The sequence below is a fragment of the Sorex fumeus genome, unplaced genomic scaffold (assembly GCF_029834395.1).
Source record: "Sorex fumeus unplaced genomic scaffold, SorFum_2.1 ptg000008l, whole genome shotgun sequence".
NCBI lineage: Eukaryota > Metazoa > Chordata > Mammalia > Eulipotyphla > Soricidae > Sorex > Sorex fumeus.
Window position 1 is genome coordinate 42,715,650 of NW_026606065.1, and position 21,515 is coordinate 42,737,164.

Here is a 21,515-nt window from a genome sequence, read left to right on the forward strand (position 1 = left end):
CACCCTTTATTTGGTGTTCCCTTCTCTATCTGAGCTGCCCTTTCCTCTAGAATGCCCAACTGGCCACTAAACTATGGAGTAATCCTCCTGGTGCTGATCTCAGCTATTCTTGGGTATTAATCTCCTATTTTGTTACTTTATATCCCCCAGATGAATGCAATCTTTCTATGTCTATCCCTCTCTTTCTGACTCATTTCTCTTAGCATGATACTTTCCATGTTGTACCACTTGTATGTAAATTTCATGACTTCATCTTTTCTAAGAGCTACATAGTACTCCATTGTGTAGATGTACCAAAGTTTCTTTAACCAGTCATCTGTTCTTGGGCACTCAGGTTTCTTCCAGTTTCTGGCTATTGTAAAGAGTGCTGCAATGAACAAACAAGTGCAGATGTCACTTCGACTATACATTTTTGCCTCTCTGGGATATATTCCCAGGAGTGCTATTGCTGGGTCAAATGGGAGCTCAATTTCTAATTTTTTGAGAATCGTCCATACTGTTTTCCATCAAATAATCTTTTTCATCTGACAACCTTGTTCCTGGAAGAAACATTTTTTTTCAGGTTTAGTACCATTACAAAAAGGGGTAAACAGTTCAAAACTAGCAATTATCAGAAGATCTTTTACATCTTGTAGATTGCTTATGTACCATGCACAATGAAACTAGAATAGTCTTCCTGTTTCTCTTTGTCAGCTTTCAGAAGCTTATTTACTTGCTATCCTTCATATTATGAAATAGTTCAATGGAGTATTATAAAAATAAAATATTGTGCAATAAGAACAATAATGAATTTTAAAAATGATATTTGTTACTGTATTTTTATAAACACTTATATATAACTTTTGTTTGTTTGTTTGTTTATTTTGGCCCACATCTGGTGGTAAAGGGCTCTGGGAATAATATATTGCCTCAGAAATGTCTTATCTGCTGTACTTTGTCTCCAGTCCATATTACAGACAATTGTCATAAACAGTTCAAGTTAAGCTTGCATTGAATAAAGGTAGATGGTAGAGTATCAAAGACATATGAAAAACTGAAATGTTTTCTTTTGCATATTTTCCTTTTTCAGAGTATAAACAAATTTTTAATAACTGTAAAAATGACAAAATTATTTAAAATGTATTCTGTTGTCTAAATGTGATTCTGTTGAAATTAAATCAAAGGCAGTAAAGAAAAAAACATTTTCTTTCCTCTATAGCACTCATCCTTTTGTATTTGATGGCTAATCACTTATCTTTTTTTCTGCAATCATGCTTTGTTCTCTAGTTCTATTAACCAGTGACATTGCAAAGATCTCCTGGAAGAATTACTTTTGATCAATTCCTCCTAAATTACTTCTAAGTTTCAAGATTATCAAAAGACCATTTGTCTATGTACCTTGTTTTGATTAGTAACTCCTTCCAACATTATTCTACGTCAGTTTAATTTATTTTCGCAGAAGTTAAGTTCAGTCTCATCCTATAAAGACTGTAGTTTGACTCGTATTATTATACTCCAACATAATTATCAAGCACAAAGTCCTAAGTTTTTTTTCTATTATTGTTTCTTCTTTGCTTGGGGCACTTTTCTTACAAAGTTCACGTATCTTCTAGCCTCAGTGGTAGGATAGACTATACCTTCATCTGCAATGTGCAACACACATGAGATGTTGGCTATGAATTAAAGAAGTACATCCAAAAGCAATAGAAAAAAAGGAAATTAAAAAAGAACAGCCCAAATGTTCTTTCTGTTTTATCTCTAAAAGTTAACACATAAATTTAACTTTTCTGGAAGTAAAACAAAAGCAAATAACCAACAATAAAAATAAAATTTGGCAAACTAAATTATGTATATTCCCTCACAAATGTTTGCAAACTTTTCTTTGATTTGGAAAAGAAAAAAAATACTAAAACAATCTCTTCAATGTTTAAAGTTTATGAAATAGGTGTTCTCACAATCTGGATATTATCAGTAATTTTCTTGTCAATCTTTGGGAGCTTCTCTATGATAGTCTGAAATTTCTATTAGTAAAATAAATTCTAACAACAGATTTGTTTCTAAATCTACAATATCATCACATTCCTATTTTATTATGCCCACCCTCAACACACACACACACACACACAAACACTCACTCACACACATATAATTTAGTGGCAAAGTTTAAAATATTTCAAGCATGGATATAAACTTTCCATGCTTTCACATGTAAAATTACTATTTATGGAATCCAAGAAGTGGAAATCTAGTGATGAAATAGATAAATAATCATCAGTTATTTCCATAGAAAGAGTAATCATGACTTTATAATTTTTACAGCTTATAAGTTTGGGAAAATATTCTACTTTAGGCATGCTAACATAATTATAAGACTTAAAGTTTCACTCTGACAATTAAAAATAATGCTTCTAGAAATTTATATTCCAATGCAATAGCCATAAGCTATGTGTATCTCCTTAAGCTTAGTTTTAATTATAATTAAATGTAAATATAAATATAATTAAATGCATATTAAATTACTTATTCACACAAAGAACATGCTAACTATTCATATATTCAGTCTGAGTAAAATATGTTAGAGATTGAGAACATTTTTATCAACACAATGGAATTTATTCGATTTTTGTAAAATGATAACTGGAAAAAAATCATGCAGCTGAATTTTCTAAAAACCTACCAGAATTGTAAGCTCAGAGGGAAGAGAAAGGGCATAAGTTTTATGATTCAAATTACTCAAATAAAGTTATTATTCAAATTACTTTATTTTCAGACTGACTAGCTATGTGCATAAACCTTACTTGTCTGGATGATTCACTGATAACGAAAGTAAATACATACCTCTACCATAGACCATTGATTTAAGTCAGCCTGTATCCTTGATAATTTGAATTCTATGGTCAGAGTTAAGAGTTTTATTTTCATCACACATTGTCTTTTCCATTGTCTTATATGCCACACATTTTCTTTCTTCTTTTGACGTGTTTCACTTATTATGACACACCCCCTTCAAATCCATTCATATAAAGCAAATAGGATATTTCATTTTTACTTTTGATAATAAAAATCAATCAAATTAAATTAAAAGTATTTCTCTAAATAAGCATAAAACTATAGTATCTATGAAAATTTCATTGTCTAAAAAATGTTATTACAAGTTGATAGAAACTGTTCCTGAAACATTGTACCATATGTCCTATACTTCCCGTCTTTTTATGACCAGGTGTGGTCCTAATCCCACAAGGCATACTTTAGAAGATAAATAAACTGGTTGCTTGGGTCAGTTAAATTCATTTTGAACTTAAGTATAAATCTTGACACCACTTTCTACGCTAAACCAAATTAACTTAACCCTTGAATTTAATTGGAATGGCTTCAATTTTTATCTAAATTATTGTATCTTATTATATTTATACAGCTCTTTAACATATTATTAAATCCACATGAAATTGATTTAAATTTAGAAATTTTGATGAAAACATATTTTCCCAATTTTGATCCGGCATATGGTTATCAGTGGAGCTTTTCAACCTCAAATTAGATTTAGTTTACATGTCATTCCTAGGAATGTTATTGAATCCCCATCTTGTTTACAGTTTAATCTTACCTTTCAAATGCTACAACTTTCTAATAACTTGTGAGATGCTCATAACATTTCAAATCCAGATATTTTTCCTTTGTACTTTTTAAAAATAATAAATATAATTTGATTAAAATATTTTCAGTCAATTTTATACACATGATCAAATATATTCAAAAGGTTAAGGGTGTATATAATAAATTTTAGGAAAGATGTCAATAACTGTTCTTGTTCTTTCATAAGTAGAAAAAATACCTTTTTTTGTGTGTGAAATACCATGAGGTACAGTTGTAGACTTACAAAATTTTGTGCTTGGGTTTCAGTTATACAATGATCAGGTACCCATGCCTCCACCAGTGCCCATTCTCCACCACCAATTATCTCAGTAGCCCTCCCCTGCACTCCCCCACCTCCCCTCACCCACCCTGGTCCGCCTCTATGGCAGGACATTCCCTTTTGCTCTCTCTTTCCTTTAGGGTGTTGTGGTTTGCAATAGAGATATTGTGTGGCTATTGTGTTTGGTCTATAGTCTACTTTCAGCACACATCTTACATCCCAAGGGAATCCTCCAAACATCCTTTACTTGGTTTTTTCCTTCTCTATCTGAGTTGCCTTTTCTCCCAGAATGTGCTGCCAGCACCAAGCTGTGGAGCAGACCTCCTGGTACTTATCTCAACTATTCTTGGGTGTTCATCTGGGAAATATAAAGCAACAGAATGGGAGAAGATATACCATTTTAAAAAAATAAGGGCAAATATACTATTAAATCAATCCTTATTCAGGAAATTCATAGCAGTTAGTTGTTACAATAGCAGAATAATGTCTGAGAACAGGAATTATCCGAAATAATGACTATTACATACATATCACACATAAAAATTACTTTCTTAAGAATGTTAAAGTCTTAAATTTAATCATCTATCATCCAATAAACAAATTTTGTCTCTTGACTATGTTATATATCACTTCTCTAGTTTTTCTAAGTAAATTTTTCAATAAAATTTTTAATCATTAAAAAATAATGCTGGAGCGATAGCACAGCGGGTAGGGCGTCTGCCTTGCACGCAGCCAACATGGCCGACCCGAGTTCGATTCCTCCGCCCCTCTCGGAGAGTCCGGCAAGCTACCGAGAGTATTAGATATGCCAGACACAGTAACAACAAAGTCTCCAATGGAGACGTTACTGGGCCCGCTCGAGCAAAAAATAATGCATTGTATTTTTATGAGAATATTGTAAAGGAAATGAAAGTAAGAATTGATTAAAATGGTAAAATATATCAACTGTAATATTTGGCAAGCTTTGAGACTCATTCTGAGTGGCTCTAAAAACTGATATTCAGAAATCAATTTAAATTACTCACTTAAACTACTAATTTAAGCTACCTATTAATATTATTTGACATGTTCCGTATATTACTCAGATAGAAAATGAGTTCCTTTTTAGTTTTATTGAGAAACAAGATATTATTTTGTTTGGAAACCTGAGTTATTCATATATAACATAATTTCTAGAAAGAAACTTCTCATTTCAAGACAAATAGAATACAGAGCAGGCGATGCAATTTATATATGTGTACCTACATATAAATATATAATAAAGTGCTCATGTTTTATATACAGTACCCAGTTATCAAACCAATATTTAAAAAACAGTTGCCTTAGATTTTCCAGTTTTTAGTTGTATAAAAAGCATTTAATATTAATATAAGATATAATTAAAATATATATTACTAAAAATAAAATATCTCGTCTATACTGACAAACATATTTTCAGTATATCAACCTAAGAACACACAATTATCCACTTTACTTATTAGAGAGAGTAAATAACTTCTGGAATTGTACAATGATTCAATGATAGTGCAATGATAATGTGGCATTGTTAATCCCCTTTAATGGAAAACCAAAGATATTATTGGAGTATATGATTGAAAGAATGTGTCTGTATGTATGGTATTTAGGTCTGTAATACAGGAAAGATTTAAAAAATGTGAGTTGGTAAATAGACTGTATTGTTAAAGTGATGAAGACTGAAAAATTCAATGGAGTATCCAAAACAGCCAGCTGGAAAGGAGACAGAAGGAAATCAACAGTCTGCATTCAGAAGGAATCCTGATGTGTTGATGTAATAGCCTGATAATGAAGTGATTTGCCTGCCTCTACTTACAAAGAGTTCTTTGAATCTTTGAAGTGGGAAGCTTTGGAGATCACATAAACATGGCCTAACATTAAAATTGTATCTTTAAGTATATTATATTTTCTTATAAACATTAATGCATATAAATCAGTTATCAGAGTTCATTTTTCTTACATATATTATAAGGTTGCTTAATCCCCAATATTAGCGATGAATCCAAATAAAATAGTACTAAAGAGAGACTCTGGGAAAACAACAATAACTCAAAACTGAGCAACGACCCTGTCTAGACTCAAGTAAATATATTGTCACCCCATTTTATGAATAGATAATAGAGTACTTGTTAGAAGCATGTGATAGACACATCGGTCTAAAATCTCTCCAGAACTGGAAAATGTAGAAATAGCCATCATTAGTCTTCTGAGGAGTTCCGTGGAATGAAGAGAAAAGTGGAAAGAGAGAAAGAAAGGGGAAAGAATAACAAAACAGGAATATGAATTTCGAAGAGGAGTTGGAAAATACAAAATACAAAAAAAAAAAATATAGCTGTTAGTTTTCTAAAACTTTATTGATAGAGCATATGATACACAGTAGGGCCATACACCGACTCTCCAGTAAATTTAAATGAGTATTTGCTGTTGAAATTCTGGTCTAGTCACTTATCAGCTGGATGATAAGAAAGGTATTTAACATCTCTTTACTAAATACCTTGTCTATGACAGGCCACAACATCATGATGATAAAAGCAGCAAACTTGAGTGTGTGGTTCTGTATTCATAGAAAAAGTTTACACTCATGGAGATTGATGGTATTTCAATAAATTTTTAAAATACATAAAAGTATCATTTAGGAAAAAATAAGATACTTATTGTCATATGCATCTTGGGAAATAAGCATAAAACAAGTATATACAATGACATAATTTCAGGGAATAATCACTGTTACTGTCCTCCCTTTGTTCATCGATTTTGTTGAGCAGGCCCAGTAACATCTCCATTGTGAGACTTTGTTGTTACTGTGTTTAGCATATCGAATATGTCACAGGTAGCTTGCCAGGATTTGCCCTGCAGGCAAGATACTCTCGGTAGCTTGCTGAGCTCTCTGAGAGGGGTGGAGGAATCGAACTCAGGTCAGCAATGTTGGCTGCATGCAAGGTAAATGCCCTACCCGCTGTGCTATATAACATTTGTAAAGAAACACAAAGCTGAAATAGATTTTCCAGGAGGTACAGAGAGGTAAATCAATTTTTTAAATAATTGCTTTAGGTAATATTCCTCTGAAGTATAAGATACATTGTAAAAGAATAGAAGTGGGAATTTGTTTCAAGATATTTTTGGAGGTGTAAGAAATCCCTGAAAGGTATTTTATTATTCTGAAATTCTGAGTCATAAGAACAGTGACTTACTCTCGACTTTAATTTGTATGTTTGTTCTAATAGGGTCAGTGTTTGGGGCCATGCACAGCATTACTTAGAGCTTTCTTCTAGTTCTGAGCTCAGGGTTTATTACCAGTTGTGCCTGTGGGATCACATGTAGTGGTAGATTCATTAGATTTGGGTTTGAACCAGCCACATGCAAGGCAAGTACTTTAACCACAGTTTCTCTCTCTCTCTCTCTCTCTCTCTCTCTCTCTCTCTTTTTCTCCTCTTTCTCTCCTCTCTCTCCTCTCTCTCCTCTCTCTCTCTCTCTGTGTCTCTCTCTCCTTTCTCTCTCTTTCCCCCTATCACTCTCTCTTTGGTCCTCAACACTGACTTTATACTCTCATTTTCAACTCACCTCCACTAACTGAATTAATTCAGCAGATTTCCAAGAAAAACTAGGTGTTTATAGACGGAATAAAATATACAAATGCCCCTATACATTTTATTAAATACTTTCAACTACTCTTTTGGAAGTTGCTTTGCAAATACCTCCAACCCTATTTCCATATCAAATTCAAAAACTGCTTTCCTCACATCTTATTTTATTTTTTTTTTCATGGTCACATTTGGCAGTACTCAGGGGTTATCCCTGGTTCTGAATTCATGAATCACTCCTAGGAAGCTTGGGGGGCCATATGGAATTCCAGGGATCAAATCAGATTTGACCACATGCAAGGCAAGTGTCCTATGCTGTATTATCTATCTGCCCTGTTTTCTTTTCCGAATATAAATCAGAGATGGTTGACTAGGGTTAAATTGTATTCTGTATACTTTTTTTTTAAATTTCAGAAAAGAATCAGTTCAAAGATATGCACATTCAAGTCTGAAATCAAGCCTTTGTCAGATGGGTGCTTAGCAAATATTTCTTTAAAGTTTGGGTTTTTTAAATATAAGTATTCATATACATATCATTTGCTGTGAAGAAGTTTTTAATTTCATGTAGTTCCATTTGCACATATTTTCTTTTATTTGCTTAGCCGATAGTGTTGAATAATTGATGATTTGATATGTCTAGATTCAATGCCATGAAAATTTCTTTCTATGTTTTTCTAATATAATTTATGGATTGAGGTTTAATAGCAAAATCTTTTATATACTTTTAATGCCCTGTTGTGAAAGGTGTTAATCAGCAGTCTATTTGTTTTTGTTTTTGTTATTTTTTACATAATTGACCAGTTTTATCCACACCATTTTTTTGTAGGAGTACTGCTATTTATTCAGCCACTGATTAGCTGATTGAATTGTGCATAAAATCCACCTTACTTTTTTTTCCCATTTTTTATAATTTTATTTATTGAATCACCATGAGAGCAGTTACAAAGCTTTTGGGTCTAAGTCACAGTCATACAATGAAACACCCATACCTTCACCAGTGCACATTCTCCACCACCAAAAATCCCAGTATACCCTCATCCCACACCCTCCCCCTGCCTGTGGGGCAGATGATTTCTACATTACTCTCTCTCTACTTTGATCACATTCACTATTTCGACACCAGGCCCACCATTATTTGAGATTTTACCCCAACACTCAGATCTGCTGAAAAGGCAACAATAGACAATTTGTGTTCTATTGCTGGTTATGAATAACATATGATGTCGTGTGGCTGCAGTAGGGCCATGTGGTTTTGAAATTCCGAAATTTTAACACTTAAATCTGGAGGGATTTCTGCCAAAAGCCACTGAGTTTAGAGATCTGCTCCTGAGTCTCTGGGATCATGGCCGTTGAGCAGCTTGATGAGGAGCCAGAGAGGCCGTTTGAGGGCGATGACTTGGAGTCTCGTTGGGGTAGGGAGGACAGGCCCAGCTCCCCCCACCCCCCATCCCATGAGGCCCAACAAGTTTCGTCACTGCGGGCCCAAGCCTGACTGTCCAATGGCCTCTGGAGGATGACAGCTACCAAATCGCCAAGAGGGAGCAGGCGGAGGGACAACACCCTTTCCTCCCTGCGGTGGCCCGGCGACAGTAACATACTGTGGAGTCCGGATGCATTTCTGTCAAAAGTCACTGGGTTTTGAGATTTCTTTCTGAGTCTCTGGGATCATGGTCGTTAAATAGCTTGATCAGGAGCCAGAGAGGCCATTCGTGGGCGATGACTTGGGGTCTCGTTGGGGTGGGGAGGACAAGTCCGGCTCCACCCCCATCCCGTGAGGCCCTGTGTGTCTCGTCACTGGGGGCCCAAATGTGACTATCCAGTGGCTTCAGACGGATGGCGGCCACTGGGCCGCCAGGGGGAACAGGCCAAGGCACGAACCTATTCCCACCTGGGTTGGCCCAGCATCGTAGCCTACTGCAGAGACCAGACGCATTTCTACCTAAAGCCACTGGGTTCTGAGATTCGTTTCTGAGTCTCTGGGATCATGTACACTAAGCAGGTCAATCAGGAACCAAGGAGGCCTTGCCTCCAATTATATAGCTGAGCCACAGGTGGTTTGTGGGTGTGTTTCCCACATACCTAACTTTTGGCCGTTTACTTTCTTGGTAAACTTTGGGTAAACTTTCTTGGGTAAACTTTGCCCCAAGTTTTTGGGGTCTGGCCAAAGGCACAGCAGCAATTTTGGGGTATCTGGAAGTCTGAAGGTGCCATGAGGCTACTGATGCACTCGCCTCACAGGTACAGATTGACCTGCTGGCAGCACCATACCCCTGATCCACACCATTTTTTAAGGAAGCTTTCCTCCCTCAATTGAATGCTCTTAACTCCTTTGTTAAACATTAACAGACTGCATACCTAAGGATCTGTCTCTGGTTTCTTAATTCTAACCTATTTGTCTATGAGTCTGTCTTTATCCAAGTACCACACTGTTCTGATTATTCTAGATTTACAATATAATTAAAAATTTTAGAACAATATGTCTCCTATCTTTCAATTTTCTATAATTACTTGGGCTACTTGGAGAATTTTGTTATTTCATATAAATTTCAACAGTGTTTTGTTTCTGTGTTTTCAAAATGCTATGGGCATTTTTATGGGTAGAGAACTGAATCTACATAATGGTATGACTTGGATTGTTCTTTTACCAATCTTATTATTTTTCATCCATAAACGGGATATCTATTTTTATTTCCTTGTGTTGTCTCTCATTTCTTTAGCAATAATTTACAGTTTATTTCTACATTTGGCTGGGGTGAGTTTATCTCACACCCAGTCATGCTCAGGGTTTACTACTGTTTCTGTACTCAGGAGTCACTCCTGCTGATTTGTGGGACTATATGAAGTGCTGAAGATTGAATCCAGATGCCTGTTCAAGGCAAGTACCCTACCTTCACTACTATTTCTCTAGCCCCTATTCATAGTTTCCTTCCTATAAGTCTTTCACCTCTTTTGTTAAGTTTGGTTCTCAGGTACCTGTTTTTTGAGATGCAATTACATATAGGATGGCTTTTTCAATGCCTCTCTTTCTTCTATTTCTATTTTTCTACTTCTAGAAAAGTTACTTGCCAGTCTTTCCGAGAGGTAAACAGCAAACAGCACCCGGCCCAGACAAGGTCAGACCTGAACACCTGAAGAACCTGCCGTCAGTACTCATCAATACACTGGCTCGGCTCTTCACTCGCTACCTGTCTGAATGCAAGGTTCCATCTCAATGGAAAACCAGCAGGACCGTACTACTGTTCAAGAAGGGAGACATCCATGACATTGGCAACTATCGCCCGATCTGCCTATTGTCTGTCATCTACAAGTTGTTCACTCGAGTCATCCTGAATAGGATTGGCAGAACACTAGATGAAGGACAACCATGTGAGCAAGCAGGGTTCCGCAAAGGATTCAGCACCATCGACCATATCCACACGATAACCAAACTCATTGAGGTTTCTCGGGAGTTCAAGATGCCGCTCTGCTTAACGTTCATTGATTTAAAGAAGGCCTTTGATTCTGTTGAGACGGAAGCGGTCATTGAAGCCCTAGACAATCAGGGCATTCAAGCCCAATACATCAGGATCCTCCGTGAGCTGTATTGTGGATTCACTACCAGGATCTCACCATTCTACAAAGAAGTGATCGTTGATGTCAAGAGAGGGGTGCGGCAGGGTGATACCATTTCACCAAAACTCTTCAGTGCCACCCTCGAGAACATCATGCGACGACTAGAATGGGAAGAAATGGGAGTGAAGATAGATGGTCGGCAACTAAACCACCTCCGCTTTGCTGATGACATTGTTTTAATAACACCAAACATCAGCCAAGCGGCACAAATGCTGGCCGACTTTGACCGTGAGTGTGGAAAGGTAGGACTACAGCTGAATCTTACGAAGACAATGTTTATGAGAAACAGCCTTGTTCCTGATGCCCCATTCGCTCTCAATGGAACGACCATCTCCGAATGCAACAGCTATGTGTACCTAGGTCGAGAGGTCAACATGACAAATGACCTGGCACCCGAGCTGCGCAGGAGGAAGAGAGCGGCTTGGAATGCCTTCAAGAACGTCGAAGAAATAACTAAGAGAACGAAGAACCTCCGGCTCCGGGCACATCTCTTTGATTCCACTGTTCTTCCTGCATTAACATATGCCTCAGAGACCTGGGCCCTACGCAAACAAGATGAGAACGCCATTCAGGTCTCCCAAAGAAGAATAGAAAGAGCTATGCTTGGAATATCACGTTTCACTCAAATGAGAGAACGAATCCGGAGTTCTGACATCCGTCGACGATCAAGGATCAGGGACGCTGTCTCATTTGCCAAGGTGTCGAAAATCAGATGGGCTGGTCACGTAATGAGATTTAAAGACGACCGTTGGACTAGAGCTGTTACTGATTGGATTCCACGGGATGTCAAGAGACCGCGTGGCCGCCCACCTACCAGATGGTCAGACTTCTTTGTCAAGGTCATGAACGATCGGTTTGAGGCCCTCCATGTTCCCGGAGCGAAGAGATGCCATTGGGCTACACTAGCACGCGACAGGGACAAATGGAGACGTTACTGGCGCCCGCTCGAGCAAATCGACGACTAACGGGAAGTTAAGTGATTAAGTGATTAAGAAAAGTTACTAAATGAAATATTTAAATGTGAAATAAGGGCAAATTATTTTTGAAGGGCCAATTTAAGAAGAATTCTAATACACTTGCAAGTAACTGTTACATCATTTATAAGTAATTAGAGACCATATTTTGGGGGGATACTATTTTATTAATGGCTATATTTCTGGAAAAAAATTGTAGTTTTTGAAGTACTGGCTGAGGAAGAGTTTTGCCTTAAACTATTCCTGCTCATCCTAAACAGTGAGAAAATATTTTTTATTATAATCTAAAAGGTGATATTTTAAACATACAATACAAATGTTATGCCCATTAAGAGTTCTCATTTTACATTTATTTGCATTTTTATAAAAAAATAATGTGCAAAGCACTTGTTTAGTATAAAATTTTTGTGTCAAATTATATTTGGCATATATAAAATTTGTCTGTGATGTGTTTAGTAATAATAGTATAACCAGAAAATTTACAAAAAGGTATTCATTCTTTCAGGCTGAACACTTGTAGCACTTAATTTTAAGGGAAATATGTTTGATAGGAAAAACAAAAACAATCAAACAAAATTCATGATATTTATCTAGTATATCCTAAAAAGTACAACTTAGATTGTTTTTTTCTAAATCTATTTCCTTAAGTAGAATATATTACTAAGTTAACAGAATTAACTGTATGTCTTTATCAACTTTGTCATAACAAAAATCATATATTGAATGATTCAGACAAAAGTAATGCATGTTTTCTCATAGTTCAAAAAGAAACAACTCCAAAATCAAGGTCCAAAATCATTCCTTTCTTGATCAGTCTTTACTTCTTTATTATAGACAATATTGTTGACTTCTAGATGTTCTTACTCTGGAAGATAACAGAGTTCTGTTGTACTTTTTAAAAGGGCACTAACCCACCAGATAAGGTTTCCCATAGTTATGACCATATTAATCACTTCACAGTCATTGTGTCCAAATAAGAGACATATTAAAGATTGTAATTTCAGTGTATAAATTTAAGGTATATGGAAGCAGAGAAATAATTTAATAACACTGCAAAATCTAAAAATTTCTTTTAAACATAGTTTTTGTTCAAAATGTTCTCTTATTTTTTAGGCATATGTATGATTTTTAATTTCAGAAATAACTAATAATATTTATTGTCATTTTAAGTTTTAGTGTTTTTTCTTGTAAATTGACAAAGAAAGAAGAAAAACCTTTTTTTATTTTTGCATTGGTTCTTAACTGTTCTTTAAAATGAACAAAGATGTGTATAAATCTGTGTATACACACATATGAATGAAATAAAATATTAGATTTTTGTTTATCTGAGAATTCATATCCCTGCTAGGCCACTTGGTCTAAAAGTATGCTTTCAGAAAAACATTTCTCAAAGAAATGCAACAATTATCAAAGTTTAATCATTATCCAGATAATGTATAGGCTATAGTAAATAACTTACACATTATTTTTCATATTTTTGTTTTCTGAAGGAGCTAAAATGTACTTAGAGACCTAATGTCAAACAGAAAACTTCAATCAGTTGTTTCCTCAAAAACAGGTCTTTCTAAGTGTTTTAAATTAAAATATTTTCTTGTAATTAATATAGCTAAAAATAATCCATCTCTGTTCTGAACAGGTACCCCATGTATTCTCCTACGTAAAGTAAAAGCAAACCAAAAGTTTGAGAATCCTTGCCTTTTATTATACGAATATGGAAAATCAAATCTTGCAATCAGCTTAACTGAAATCATAACAAAATGTGGCATACGTGATCTCTGCCAAATGTTTTATATTTCTAAATATTAGTGAGAAAATGTCCCAGTTACCCCAATAACATAACAGAGAATTCTCTATAAGCTAGTATCACTAACCATGAGGACTTATTAGAACCAAAAACTTTCCATCTTCACTGTCTTAGGTGTGTCTCAATATAACCTATCAGAAATCAAGCTGTTTCAAAGGTAACCTCATTTCATTTTTTTAAAGTTAGTGAAATGCAGGAAATTTTATCGAAAATAAAACACAATGAGGTCAGTCAATACTCAAACCCGTGACTTGGCTTTCTCCATGTATGACCCTCATCATCCTCTAGGACCCTAGGACGCTCAATATCCATGAGCCTCTTCCTCTTTTTCCCCAATGCTGTGCCCAGTTTTCTTCCTCCCCCAGACTGTACCCCTCCCCACACACACCAGGTAGCCAAAAGGGACATGGCCTCTTCAGAAGTGGGCATGGCCTAATTTTGGGCCGACATCCCCTTATGCAGCCACAGATAGTTTACTCACGCCCAGTAATCTCATGTAACATCTCAGTCTCCATAGTTTTACACCAACATGGAGAAACAACGCAAATCCCCACCACGAGGGAAGGACGATGAAGAGTCTAGAAGCCTCAGTAGGTGCTCAGTAGGTCACCCAAGGGACCTCTCTGAGAAAGAATTCAGATATGAAGTAATGAAGATGTTCAATGAACTCAATGAAACAGTGAGACAGATATTCAGTAATATAAAGGAGGACATGAAAGAAACAATCGAGAAATTATGGGAAGAAATGAGAGCAGAAATTGGAAAGCTATGCACAGAAACGTCACAAATAAAAGACTCAATAGATGAAATAAAAAAACTCAGTCAGTGCACTCAACAGTAGAATGGCCACAACTGAAAACAGAATCAGTGATCTGGAAGATCAGCCGTACCAAGCCTACAGGCAACAACAAACAATGACAAGAGACCTCAAAATAGCTCCAGAGCAAATCAGGGTCCTAGGAAATGATACCAAGAGGAACAACACAAGAATAATTGGATTAACAAAAGGTCAGGAAAACAGTCCCATTGAAAAAGCTACAGTTAAACAAATCATTGCTGAAATGATCCCAGAGCTAGAAAATGCAGCCATTCAGATTCAAGGAGCCCGAAGGGTGCCAGCTAAAAGAGACCCTAACAAAAAAACTCCAAGACATATCACAGTTAGAATAATGGATGCTATGGATAGAGACAAAATGCTGCCAGCAGAAAGGTCAAAGAAGGAAACCGCATACAAAGGAGCACCCCTTAGATTCACAGCAGACCTATCAGAGGAAACGTTCCAAGCCTGAAAGCAATGGTGGGATAAAGTAAAAAAAAAACTCACTGAAATGAACGCTTCACCAAAAATACTCTATCTGGCTAAACTCTCACTCAAACTTGAAGGAACAGTACACTATTTTATGGATAAACAGCAGCTCAGGAACTTCATAAACTCAAAACTAAACCTAAAACGAGGGCTAAAGGGGCTATTATAAGACAAGAAAAACCCTAGAAGCACAACAGACCTTTATACAAACATGACACAAAACCACATAACAATACTCTCGTTCAACATCAATGGTCTAAATTCACCAATTAAGAGACACAGAGTGGCAAAACGGATTCAGAGACAGAACCCAACATTTTGCTGTCTACAAGAAACTCATCTGAACTGTCAGAGCAAACATAGACTCAAAGTTAAAGGATGGAAAACAATCCGGAAAGGAAACAGCTCCCTCAAAAAAGCTGGCACGGCCATACTAATATCAGACAATATAAGTTTCAGATTGAAAAAAATTAAAAGGGACAGAGAAGGCCATTTTCTAATCATTAAGGGATACATACAACAGGAAAAAATCACACACTTAAATGTATAGGCATCTAATGAGGGGTCAGCTAAATATTTAAAACAAATGCTAACAGATTTTATGGAGGACATTGTTAGCAACACAAGAGTAGCTGGAGACATCAATATCACCTTATCACCTCTGGATAGATCAACAAGAACAGAACTCAGCAAAGAAACATTGGCTTTGTAGGAAGAAATAGAAGAGAGAGGACTTATAGAGATATACAGGGATTTACACCCCCAAAAGAAAGAATACACATTCTTCTCCAGTGCACATGGAACATTTTCCAAAATAGACTATGTGCTAGGCCACAAAACATATCTCAATAGAATCAGGAAGATAGAAATAGTATCAACAGCCTTTTCAGACCATGATGCACTGAAGATAGAAGTTAATCACACACAGAGACGGAGAACCAAATCAAACATCTGGAAATTAAACAACTCAATGTTGAACAACGAAAGAAGTCAAGGACGAAATCAAAAGACACCTGGAAACAAATGAGAATAGAGACACGAGCTACCAGAACGTATAGGATGCAGCTAAGGCCATGTTAAGGGGAAAATTTATAGCTCTGCAAGTGTTTCTCAGGAAAGAAGAAAGGGCCCACATAAACAACTTGACTTCACAGCTCAAGATCTTGGAAAAGGAGCAACAAAAGGAACCCAAACCAGGCAGAAGGAAAGAGATAAAAAACATAGAGCAGAAATGAATGTCATGGAAACCAAAAAAAAAAAATTCAGAAGATCAATGAAACCAAGAGCTGGTTCTTCGAGAAAATAAGTAAGATAGATAAACTACTAGCAAGACTCACAAAAAAAAAAGAGAGAGAGAGAACCCTAATAAACTGAATCAGAAATGAGAAAAGGCATATCACAACAGAAACCAAAGATACTCAAAAGATCATTAGAGACTACTTTGGAAGTCTGTATGCCCTGAAACAAGAGAACCTAGAAGAAATGGATAAATTCCTGGATTCCTATATCTTCCGAGGCTGAATGAATAAGATCTAGAGTACCTGAATAGTCTTAACATCAAGGAAATTGAAACTGTAATCAAAAGTCTTCCCCCCAAAAAAAGCTCAGGTCCAGATGGAATCACTAGCAAATTTTTTCAAATATTTAAAGAGGACCTATTCCAGCTCTTCTCAAGCTTTTCAGGAAATTGAAGAAACAGAAACTCTCCCAAACAGTTTCTATGAAGCCCATATCTCTCCAATACCAAAAGGAAACAAAGACACCACAAGAAAAGAAAACTACAGGCTGCTATCACTGATGAACACGGATATGAAGATTCTCAACAAAATACTGTCAAGGAGAATTCAACAACTCATCAAAAATATCATACACCATGATCAAAGGGGATTCATCCCGGGGATGCATGGTTTAACATTCAGAAATCAATCAACATGATGCATCATATAAACACAAGAAAAGATAAAAACTATATGATCATACCAACAAATGCAGAGAAAGCATTTGACAAGATCCAGCACCTGTTTATGTTGAAAACCCTCTCTAAAATGGGTATAGAGTGGACTTTCCTCAAAATAGTTTAAAGCCATCTACCACAAACCTATTGCAAGTATCATCCTCAATGGGGAAACACTGAGAGACTTCCCCCTAAGATCAGAGACGAGACAAGGAAGCCCACTTTCTCTACTTCTGTTCAATATAGTACTGGGAGTGCTTGTAACAGAGGTTAGGCAAAAAAAAAGATATTAATAGCATTCAGGTAGGAAAGGAAGAAATCAAGCTTTCACTATTCACAGATGATATGATACTATACATAGAGAACCCTAAAACCTCTAGAAACAATAGACTTGTATAGTAAAGTTGCAGGCTATAGATACGATACCCAAAAATCCATGGCTTTCCAATATGCAAATAGTGAGAGAGAAGAACTTGACATGAAAAATACAATCTCGTTCACAATTGTGCCCCATAAAATCAAGTCCTAGAAATCACCTTAACTAAGGAAGTAAAATCCCTATTCAAAGAAAACTACAAAACACTGCTCAGGAATTAAAAGTTGACATGAGAAAATGGAAAGATATCACCTGCTCATGGATTGAGAGAATTAACATTGTCAAAATGGCAATACTTCCCAAAGCACTGTACAAATTCAATGCAATCCCTATAACAATAGCCATGTCATTCTTCAAAGAAATGGAGCAAACACTCCTGAAATTCATAAGGAACAAAAGCCCCCATGGATAGCTAAAGCAATTCTTGGGAAAAAGAAAATGGGAGGAATCAACATTCATAAGCTTCAAACTTACTACAAAGCAATAATAATTAAAACAGCATGGTAGTGGAACCAAGGCAGAGCTGTAGACCAATGGAACTGTGTTGAATATACTGACATTTGCCCCCAAACATATGATCATCTATTCTTTGATAAGGGAGCAAGAAATGTGAAGTGGAGTAAGGAAGGCCTTTTTCACAAATTGTGCTGGCAAAACTGGACAGCTACATGCAAAAAAAGGACTCAGATCTCTGCCTAACACCATGTAAAAAGTATGATCAAAATGGATTAAAGACCTTAACATCAGTCTGGAATTCATAACGTATATTGAAGTCAAGGTTGGCAAAACCATTCACGGCATTGAAGCTAACAACATATTCAAAGATGACATGCCACTGGCTTAACAATTGAAAAGAGAGACAGGCAAATGGGACTCTCTTAAATTAAGAAGCTTCTGCACCTCAAAAGAAACAGTGACCAAAATACAAAGACAGTCTACAGAATAGAAAAGGATATTCGCCGAATACACATCCAACAACAGGTTGATATCAAGGATATACAAAGTACTGGTTGAATTCCACAAGAAGAAAACATCCAACCCCATAAAAAACTGGGGCGACAAAATGAACAGAAACTTTCTCAAAGAAGAAATCCGAATAGCTAAAAGGCACATGAGAAAATGTACTGCTCATAATAGCTAAAATCTGGAAAAAACCCAAGTGTCCTAGAACAGGTGACTGGTTAAAGAAACTTTGGTACAGTTACACAATGGAGTATTATGTAGCTCTTAGAAAAGATGAAGTCATGAAATTTACATACAAGTGGTACTACATGGAAAGTATCATGCTAAATGTAATGAGTCAGAAAGAGAGGGACAGACATCGAAAGACTGCATTCATCTGGGGAATATAAAGTAACGAAATAGGAGACTAACACCCAAGAATATCCCAGATAAGTACGAGGAGGTTCACTCCATGGCTTGGAGGCCAGTCGTACATGCTAGGGGAAAAGGCAGCTCAGATAGAGAAAGGAGCAGCAAGTAAAGGGTATTGGGAGTATACTCGGAGGATGGGAGATGCATGCTGAAAGCAGACTATAGACCAAACATGATTGCCACTCAATGCCTATTTTGTAAACCACAGCACCCCAAAAGAGAAAGAGAACAAAAGGGAATGCTCTGCCCTAGATGCCGGGTGGCAAGAGGGGAGAGGTGGGGGGGATACTGGGATCATTGGTGGTGGAGAATGGGCACTAGTGGAGGGATGGGTATTCGATAATTGTATAACTGAAACCCAAGCACAAAAATTTGTAAGTCTACAACTGTATCTCATGATGTTTCACTAATAAAAATTTTAAAAAAAGAAAAAAGAAAAGAAAACACAAGCTGGCAGTCTTGTAAGACAACATCCAGTCAGCATTCTCTTTTATTCATGTATTTATTTATACCAAATTTAACACTGTAAGCAGTTCGCACACTGAAGGAGGAGAAAAATCAAACTAGAAGAGCAGACAACTGAAAATATATCATAATAACATTTAAGAACAAATAGGTGACAACAGTGGTGTGATTCATGATTGAAGCATTTTCCCATTGAACAATTTTGCTACATGTGTTTTTCCTCTGTAAGCAACCTTTTGATTCTCTGTCCCTGTTTGACTGTATTGTGTTGTAAGCTGATCTCCTCAGCTTTTGCATTTGTTTTCTCTTATTCCTGCAGAGATGGCATGCTTGTATGATTTATGAAGAGTTTTCCTGCTTGCTGGTATTCTTTCTGATCTTTCTTTAGGTATTGTCACTATTAAATCCACTATTTTATTCCTCTTGCAATATGTTATTTTTATTATTTTATTCCTCTTATTTAAAAAATTAATGTGCTGCTAATACTTTGCTCTGTTTTTTTTCTGACAAATACATACTTTGTCTAATGCTAGACTTGCCTTATCTTTTATAATATTCAAATGTAAGTAATTTGGTTTTAATGTTTTTTTTTTGTATTAGAATTTTCTTTTTTTATTTTTTTGATTTGGGACTCCGAATCTCATACTCACCTGGTTGTGCTCAGTGCTTACTCAGGCTCTCTTCTCTGGAGATACTCCTAGGGGGTGATTGGGGGGATCACGTGCATTTCAGCTTATCCAAGCTGGGTCCATTCCATGAAAGACCTTCTCCCTATACTATCTCTCCAGCCCATCTGGTAATAAATTTAAAGCTAGTCACCTTTTTTTTTGTAAGATATAATGGTTTTGGGGCATGGGTTTCTAAATCTCTAAAGTCAGTGAAAAGACTGAATATAGGAATAAGCTGTAACAAAAATAGTTTCAAAACATTTGAAAGCTTAGATTGAAGTCATTATATTTTTTTCGCAATGTGTTAACCATTTTTTTGTTTAGTTTTGATTTTTTGGCCACATCACTGGTATATAGCTGTCCCTGGAATCAGAGATTACTCTGGGCAGTGCTCACACCAGCGATCCACACTAGGTCAGCTACATTTAAAGGACGTACCCTACCTGCTGTAGTACCTCTTAATCTTGCATATTATCAAATTTAAATTGTCTCTCAAATAATTAAAAAACAAAATTTCAATATTGTTTACATTCTATCTCTTATATGAATACATTGCTTATTTTGTATCTAAGCTGAGATATGTAAAATTTAAAATGGCATGCAAATTACAGGCAATGTCTAAGATTATCGTAAACAAGTTTTGTGGTTTAATGATAATACATCAAAACTACCATCTTCATATTATGCTCAGATGTCATACCTGGCAGTGCTCAGTGACCATAGAAAATGCCAGGATTTGAAATAGGGACATGGTGGAAGCCTCACATTAGGCAAACATCTTAATCTTGGTATTATCTGTCTGACCTCATCTTAAAAAATTAAAGCATAAAATATTTAATCTATTATGGGATGATGCTACTATTTGTTCACACTGTTGCATTGTTCTCCCGTTGTTCATTGATTTGCTCAAGTGGGCACCGGTAACATCTCCTTAGTGAGACTTGTTGTTGCTGTTTTTGGCATATCAAATACTCCACAGGTAGCTTGCCAGGCTCTGTCATGGGGGCGGGATACTCTTGGTAGCTTGCCAGGCTCTCTGAGAGGGACAGAGGAATTGAATCCGAGTCAGCCACGTGTAAGGCAAATACCCTACCCACTGTGATATTGCCCCAGCCACTATTTTTTAAGGTAAATAAGTTGTTACTGACATTTTTAAGGTAAATAAGTTGTTACTGACATTAATATTGATAGTTTGTTTTTTAATTACTCAACTCACTGAGTAAATTTACTCCTATGAGAAATTATTTTTTTTTGAGGACATATATTTCCTTTGGGGCTGGAGCAATAGCACTGAGGTAGGGCGTTTGCCTTACAAGCGGCCAACATGGCCGACCTGAGTTCAATTCCTCCACCCCTCTCGGAGAGCCTGGCAAGCTACCAAGAGTATCCTGCCCACACGGCAGGGCCTGGCAAGGTACCCGTGACGTATTCGATATGCCAAACACAGTAACAACAAGTCTCATGATGGAGACATTACTGGGACCGCTCGAGCAA